Source organism: Temnothorax nylanderi, unplaced genomic scaffold, assembly GCF_030848795.1.
Source record: "Temnothorax nylanderi isolate EJ_2023f unplaced genomic scaffold, tnyl_v1.0 TNYL_tig0837_pilon, whole genome shotgun sequence".
Taxonomy (NCBI): Eukaryota; Metazoa; Arthropoda; class Insecta; order Hymenoptera; family Formicidae; genus Temnothorax; species Temnothorax nylanderi.
Window position 1 is genome coordinate 1 of NW_027249899.1, and position 9,459 is coordinate 9,459.

The following is a 9,459-nucleotide window of genomic DNA, read 5'->3' on the forward strand; positions in this document are numbered from 1 at the left end:
TGGCAAACTCAGAAGAACACGAGTTGAATCATTTAATATTTTAGAAAACAATGTAGAGTCAAGCACCACGAACAGAAATTTCTTAGTAATTCTATGTATATTAATAATATATCCGATAAAGCAACATTCTGATTCTTGTTCCCTCCCTCTCTAAAAAAGTCGTGTAAAGTCGATACTCGAATATATAGCGGTTATTATTGCCTCTTTTCCGCGATGCCGATTTATTCTCTCGCAGCGCTTACTTCGTGAGCGGCTGTCATTGTATATTTTGACAGTTGTATGTATCAAGGGATTAATAGTGTAATAGTAACAGTATAATATTAATTGCATGCAAGCATACAATGTATTGTATTCAAGCATTTAAACATTTAAATATTTTAGCATTTACTGCTACGTCAACAAAGATTTCTCTTTTCCTTTTGAATGTATTCAAGATTATTTTCCAGATAAGTTTTATAAAACGTTTTTACTTTTTTTTATAATTTTTATTATTCTTAATTTTTTAAGAATGATACTTTGTGTTATATTTTATTTTCAGTGAGAAGTATTTGTTTCCCACCTGTTAACGTTGCTTATGACATGTTTTGTGTACAACATATACAATATATACATGTTTTACGATAATCATTCCACTTTGAATTACTTATATTTATGTAAAATGTGACTTTAATACTTACTTCTGTACAATCTCAACCACCTTTCGTTACCTATATGCAAAATCCATACAGAAGTAACGAGGAATTATCGGCAACCAATGAGATTGTCGGTGCGCCATATGACACAAATGACAGACCGTCCCCAAATTGTAATTTTAACTATTTATATAATTATTCGAAGTATTGGAACAATGATTGGGGCAATGCAGGGGGAATGGAGGATTTCTTTATCCAGCTCAAGAAAAAAAACGACACAACTTCAACCAATGCTCCAAATAGGGGGATCTAATCTATGTCCCTAATTATGTACTTTTCACAAGTAATGATCCCGAGAGCACTTTTCCGATAACCACTGGAGATAAATAGAAAACAATGATGCCTTGGGATCCATTTTACCCGCATAGTAATCATTAAGACGGCATTAACTACGTCATTCTACTACCTAGGATATTTTATTCACGTCACTGTGAGAGTTAAAATAACGTCTTATTGACTTTACTAATGACGTCCCTGGTCTGTGACTTAGGACCGTGAAAAATACATCATTTTTACGTTAAACTTTAGGAATAAATGACGTAACATGCGACGTTAAGAATCACGTCATTATGACGGCTATTCGCTACCTGGGCCATCACAGAATGAGGAAGGTTCCAGGTTCGAACCCTGGCTGAGGTAATATTTTTCGCAATAAATTTAATTATTTAACAAAGAGAAAACGCCGTAATCGGTCAGGACTGGATCTTGCTTGTCCGAATAATATATTAATTCTTGACTGACTTTTTACGTACAATTCTTTTGCCCTGGCAGACCATGCGCCGTTACTTTCGGACATAACGCAGTCTCAACCAAAGCCAGAACGATACAATCACACAATTAAATTGATATCAATTTAATTATATTAAAATATACACAAGAAATTCGGAATAACGAATATGCGAAAATTACGGGATATATATATATATATATATATATATATATATATCTATGTCAGAAGGCAGTTTTGACGACAATGTCTGTACTCTGCATACATCCAACTGTACTCACCTCCAGATTACTATGCATAAACCATTTTATATACGTCTTCGTAGTTTTCAGTTAAAATAATAATAAGTACAAAGTGGCAGTTTCGACGACATCTTTTGTCTATTGGCAGTTTCGACAACAATGTATATAAAAAAAATATATAAAGGCAGTTTTGGCACTTAGATACATATTAAAAAGCTGTATAAAAGCAGTTTTGACGACTGTTGTCAAAACTTCCTTTACACGTTTTACATTTGTTGTCAAAACTGCTTCTATATCCATTTTATGTACACTGATGTCAAAACTGCCAATAGATAAAAGATATCGTCAAATTGTCATTTATCACACAATTTGAGGCATAATTAGTAATGCAAGTTAATCATACAATCAAATGCAAAAACTAAAAAATAAAAATAGTTAAAAATCTACAATATACATGAATATGTCGAAAAACAGTTTTGGCAAATTTTCTTACTTAAAATACTAATACATATTATGTGAACATTCAGATGTACTGACCTCGAGGCTAATATGTATAAAATTATTTATTCCTTGTAATTTTTAAGTAAAATGGAAATAAGCATAAAATGGCAGTTTCCACGAAATTTCTTAACTATTGGCAGGTTCAACCGCAGTGTATATAAAAAATATATGTACAGGCAGTTTGACACAAAGTATAACAACAATTTATAAAGGCAGAAAGTAAGAGAGAGTTTTGCCGACTACATTTTGCTTTACTTTCTGACTAGATATTAATTTAAAGTATAAAATTTCTCAGAATTCTTGTTGTTTCTTAAGCCTCGTGTCCAGCATGCTAGAAATCGTTTCGAGAGAAAAAATTAACAAATCACATTTGAACAATTCGGTTAATTGACCAATGCAATTGATTAATTCTTTCTCCTTCCGGAATCTCGGAGCGATTTCTAGTGTCGTGCACAAGGCTTTAGAAAATGTGTTCGCTAAGGACAGTTTTGACGACAGTTTCTGTACCATGCAGTCATAGTAGCCTCGATGTAAATACGTTCAAGTGTACTAGCCTCGAGGCTACAATGCGTAAATTTATTTACTTCTCTGTAATTTTCAAGTCAAATAGAAATAATTATAAAATGGCAGTTTCAACTACATCTTTTATCTATTGGCAGTTTCGATCACAGTGTATATAAAAAAAATATAAAAACAGCTTTGTCACGTATCATATATATATTTGGCTACTGTAACGCAAACTTTGTTTAAGAAGAATTGCTTTACTTCCTGACTAGAAATTAATTTAAAATATAACATTTTTCAGAATTCTTGTTACGAGTTTCTTAAGCCTTGTCTCACAATGCTGGAAATCGCTCCAAAATCTCAGACGGAGAAAGAACTAATAAATCACATTTGAACAATTCGGCAATTGACCAATGCGATTGGTCAATTCTTTCTCCGTTCGGAATATCGGAATTATTGCTAACATCGTAGACACAAGGTTTTAGGGATGTTCTCTTTCACATTTCGAAAGCAACACTCCGCGAGAATTTTTGAGGTGGTCTTCGCTTTCGATTTGAAAGCAAGCACAGTGAGAATCTTAGGCCGGTATTCATAGTCGGATCTTAAATTTAAGACCGTCTTAAGTACGATCTTAAGATGTAATGTACCAATCACAGAGCCGTATGAGCATCTTAAGACATTACTTAAGACGGTTTTGAAATAAGATCCGACTATGAATACCGGCCTTAGAGATGCTTTTCGCTCGTGTTCAGAATGCAACGCCGCCGCGAGAATCTTAAGTCTTGTGTGCAATATGCTAGAAATCGCTTCAAGATCTCAGACGGAAGAATAATTAACACATTTGAACAATTCGACTAATTGACCAATGCGGTTGATCAATTCCTTCTCCGTTTGGGATCTCGAAGCGATTTCTAGTACCATAGTCACAAGGCTTTAGAGATGTTCGCTTTCATTTTAAAAGCAACACGTTGTGAGACGTGAATCTAAAGCCTTGTGTCCACGATGTTAAAAATCGTTCCGAGATTTCGTATAGAGAGGGAATTGATCAATCGCATTTGAACAATTCAGCCTATTGATCAATGCGATTGACTACTTCTTTCTCCGTCCGAGAGCTCGGAGCGATTTCTAGTTACGTGGACACAGGGCTTTAGATGTTTTAGCTAAAGACAGTTTTGACGACAGTTTTTGTAACATGTAGTGTCATAATAGCCTCGATGTAAATACATTCGAGTGTACTAGCATCGGGACTATAATACGTAAACTTATTTGTAATTTACAAATGAAACAGAAATAATAAAAAAAATGGCAGTTTCAACAACATCTCTTACCTATTGGCAGATTCGACCACAGCGTATATAAAAATATATATAAAGGTAGTTTTGACGTATCAGTTTATAAAAAATTTATAAAGGCAGAGAGAGAGAGAGAGAGAGAGAGAGAGAGAGAGAGAGAGAGAGAGAGAGAGAGAGAGAGAGAGAGAGAGAGAGAGAGAGAGAGAGAGAGAGAGAGAGAGAGAGAGAGAGAAATTTGATTACTGTAACGCAAACTTTGTAATGCCCGTTCTAGACCCGAGGATGATCCTACTTGTGGCTCTAGTGTAGACGGGTAAAAATCTATACTTTATGTATAGTTTATGTCACGTACACTATAGAAAGGAGGATGAGCCACAATTAGGATCATCCTTAGATCTAGATCGGGCATTACAAAGTTTGCTTTACAGTAGTCAAATCTCTCTCTCTCTCTCTCTCTCTCTCACTCTCTGCCTTTATAAATTTTTTTATAAACTGATACGTCAAAACTGCCTTTATATATATTTTTTATACACGCTGTATATAAAAATCTGCCAATAGGTAAGAGATATCGTTGAAACTGCCATTTTTTTATTATTTATATTTTATTTAAAAATTACAAAGAAGTGAATAAGTTTACACATTATAGCCTCGAGGCTAGTACACTCGAATGTATTTATATCGAGGCTACTATGGGAGCTTTCCAGCAAGCGACACAAGTCGGCACAAGTGTCGTTCTGTCTTTCTTCGCATTCAATGAATAACAAAGACGGAACGACACTTGTGTCAACTTGTGTCGCTTGCTGGAAAGCTCCCAATGACACTGCATGGTGCAAAAACTGTCGTCAAAAACTGTTCTTAGCGAAAACATCTTCTAAGGCCTTGTGTCCACGATATAAATCACTCTGAGCTCTCGGACGGAGAAAGAAGTGACCAATCGCATTGATCAATAGGCCGAATTGTTCAAATGCGATTGATCAATTTCTTCTCTGTACGAGATCTCGAAACGATTTCTAGCATCATAGTCACAAGGCTTCAGATTTTTGCGACATGTTGCTTTTGAAATGAAAGCGAATATCTCTGTACGCGTACACTATAGAAAGAAGGATGAGCCACAAGTAGGATCATTCTCAGGTCTAGAACGGGCATAAGAAGGATTGCTTTACTTCCAGACTAGAAATTAATTTAAAATATAACATTTTTTAGAATTCTTGTTACGAGTTTCTGAAGTATTGTCTCGTAATGCTAGAAATCGCTTTGAAATCTCGGACGGAGAAAGAATTAACAAATCGCATTTGAACAATTCAGCCAATTGACCAATGCGATTTGTCAATTCTTTCTCCGTTCAGGGTATCGGAGTTATTGCTAACATGGTAGACACATAAGGTTTTAGAGATGTTCGCTTTCATTTTATAAGCAACACGCCGCGTGATTCTTATTAATGCTATTCGCTCTCATTTCGAAAGCAACACGCCACAAAGAACAGACGATATATTCGATTTTCGTTTCAAATGCAACACGCCGCAAGGTTCTTAGTGAAGCTGTTCGCTCTTATTTCGAATGCAACACGCCGCAAGATTCTTAGTGACGTTGTTCGCTCTCGTTTCGAAAGCAACACTACACGAGAATTTTCGAAATAGTGTTCGCTTCCGTTTTGAAAGCAAACACTATGAGAATCTTGGAGATGATGGTCGCTCTTTTTTCGAAAGCAACACGCCGCGAGAATCTTGAGCCTAGTGTCCATGATGCTAGATATCGCTCTGAGATCTCGGACAGAGAAAGAATTGATCAATCGCATTGGAACAATTCGGCCAACTGAGCAATGCAATTGGTCAATTATTTCTCTGTCCGAGATCTCGAAGCTATTTCTAGCATCGTGAACACAAGGGTTAAGTGACGCTATTAGCTCAAATTTTGAAAGCAACACGCCTTGAGAATCTTAGAAGTGGTTATCACTTTCGTTTATCAAGCAAACACTCTGTGAGAGGCTTAGAAGCGCTGTTCGTTCTCGAAAGCAACATATCGCGAGAATCTTAACGTCGAGTTCGCTTTTAATTCGAAAGTAGAACGCCGAGAGAATCTTTAAGGTGGTGATTGTTCTCTATTACAAGCAACGCGCCGCCAGATTCTTAAGGATTATTTTTGCTCTCGTTTTGAAAGCAACACATGGCGAGAATCTTAAAATTGGTGATCGTTCTCCTTTGGAAAGCAACACGGTGCGAAAATGTTGAGACAATTTATGTTCTGCGTAAGGGCGATCTATACCTTGTGAGAGATTTGAATAATCTGATCTCGAATGTAGGCGAAAGAAACATTCTGCGAGAAAATGTGATTTCTGAAAGGATGCCATAATTATTATAACACAGAAAAAGAGGATGTAACAAACTTTATGAGAACTTTGTTTTATGACTACATAATACTATGCATGAAGTGATATATTTCATTACCATAACTTACGTTGTTGTATTTCTTAAAGCTATATGTATTTATAGATGTATTATTGACCAAAATTATTAATTACCCGATTTAAATTAAAGATTCAATAAATTGTGTTTAAAATACTAGCAAGCTAGGTAATGTTACCTAGACTAGCTTTAGGCTTTGAATCAGGCTTGCCCAACTTCAGCTCCGGAGCCGCGATACTTCCCCTCTCCATCCTCTCGCGGAGTGTTTCATATTGAAAGAAAGTATTATTTTATTAAAATAAAGCTTTGAAAATAATGTCATTGTCATCGTTTTTCTTTGAAATAATTTTGCGAAGCCGAAGTTGGGCAGGCCTGCTCTAAATGAACTTTGTAGTAGTAACTTTTAAATAATATAAGTCTTTCCTAGTATTAGATTCAGTACAGTACACATAATGATTATCCCTGCGTTCGTTTTCTCTGTTTTCTCCCGCTGGAACCAAAAATGATATAGTTTACGCCACGTACACTATACCATTTTTGGTCCCAGCGGGAGAAAACAGAGAAAATGAACGCAGGATATAAAAATACCTAATAATTTTATCCAAAGTATGTACACAGTATATACTGTGATTTATTGTATGTACATATGTAGCATGTTCATAGGCCGGTATTCATAGTCCGTTCTTATTTCAAGATCATCTGAAATAATGGCTTAAGATGCTAATATACAGCTCTATGATTGGTCTACAACATCTTAAGACTGTATTTAAGATAGTCTTATATTAGAATGAATGAATATCGGACATAATAACGGAAATAGTTTAAATATATGCAAAGAAGGCATGCTCCTTTTAAAAATATGTGTTAAGAAAAGAAACTTTGTATACGAAATTTCACTATAATGTCTATAATGTTTATTTCATTATAATGTTCACTATAATATTTGTCAAAACTACCTAATATAAACAACTGTAAGCTTATGAACTACAGGTTATACATATAGAATATACATATACATTGCTCCAAAAGATTAAAGGTTGAAAACAAATGTAATAAAGTATATAAAACAAAAAGAAAATATTTTGTTTTTTGATTGACAGTGAGAAATCACATTAGCGAGAAGTAATACTACTGCAAAGAAGCGCTTTTGGATAAGGTACTTCCCCATCACACTGGGTGTTCACACGAAATATAAGAAAGTACCGAAATTTTATTCAAAGTAGTTTTATTTGCAATAGTTTTACTGTCTATTGAGAAGAAACCATTAGGTTTTTCCTAAATTCAAAGCTAATAGAATAAAAGTTTATTATACTTGTTTCTCTTAAAGACGCACGTATTCTCATTTACAACAAAAAAGATATATGAAAATTCTTGAAGTCTTTCTGCAAAATTAAAAACTACAAGTTACATAATATAATTTTTTGAAAGACTTCTACTATATTGGAATACAGTTTTACAATTTGAGTTCCTCAATATTTTATAATATATATGTAATAATAGATTGCAAGAAGTTATTTAAAAAATATAAGTTACTAATTAGTCAATAATAACTATAGTCATTTGAAACGGACAAATCAAAGTGCAATTTATTTTGTAGAAATGTAATTTTTATTTGAACTAAAATGATTATTATAAACAAAGGAATAAATCACAGTCTCTTATCTATTTTGAAAATTTATTTCTTATATTTATTAATTAAGAGGCTTTGTGTTATTCTTTGTTCATAATGATAAGTTTATTTCGGCTATACTTCCAAGGAATAAAATGCATTTCGATTTGTTTGTTTGAGACAACTGTACAAGGCATAATCGTATTTTTTAAATCACTTTTTTCAAATTATTGTTCCATGTACATTGAGGAAATTAAACATAAAATATAGAATAATGAACAAAAATATATAGTTAAAATGTAGAATAATGAATAATGTAAAATATAGAATACTGGGAAAAACTAATTGTGCTTAGTTATCGACTTTGTTAAAAAAGATTCTCAAAACTTGTTTATAGATTTTGTCATTTTAGATCAAAATACTTTTCTCTCAAGATGAAAAATGAACATACCTATTATATTCATTTTTCCTCTTAAGGGAAAAGTATTTTGATCCAAAATAACAACATTTATAAACAAGTTTTGGGAATCTTTTTTAACAAAGTGCTTTTTAACAAAGTTAACATCATATTATTTTTTTGCCTGGTTACATATCCAAATTTTTATTTGTGCAGGGGTACGGTTTTTTAATATTGGATACTTCAGTTTTGCTTTATTGATCTCACGAAAAGATGGTAGTTTTCTATTTAGTTTGTAGTTTTCTATAGCGTTAGGAAATGAAGATAAAACCGCTCTGCGTTCATCGTTCGTCCATGGAACTTTAATAGTCCTTCTTCTTTTAATTCCAAAAGGAGAAACTAAAATATAATTAAAATATTGTTTTACTTTAGTTTTTTTAAATAATAAACTTATAGAAAGAGTGTCACATATTTGAAAAGAAACGGTAAAATAACTTTGAGTGAAATGGAATATAAATCTATTTAAACAACAGACTATATATAAAATATGTAAGAAAGATACAGATGTGTGATAAAATATCAGTTTACATTAAGATCATATTATTATCATATTATTATATTTAAATTTTTGTAGAATGTAATCAACTAATGTTTACAGACTTTGATAAATATTATCAAATCGGTTTTATGATAGCAAAAATATGCGCTTTTTTAAGGGTAAAACAAAAATATACGCTTTTAAAATTGTTCTCTTTCATAAATCATTCAATGAACTGATAATTCAAATAGCTCTTTAAAAATAAAAAATGTATTTAATATTTAAAAATTATTTAACATGTAATAATATTGTAAAAATTGTTTAGTGTTAGCTATAAAAATACTTACTGTAAAACAACCTTCGTTCGAAACGCGGATCTAGCTCGCGGCTGGGCTGGGTTCGAAGGAGGTGCGGAGGAACGGACGCGCGGTGAGGTTCGGCAAAATGAAGTGTATCGTGGTTAGCAATTAACGTGACAGAGTTTATTGTATAATGGACGGTCGCGATATTTACAGCGGATTGAGTACACAGTGTAACAGTCGCGGTATGTACAAT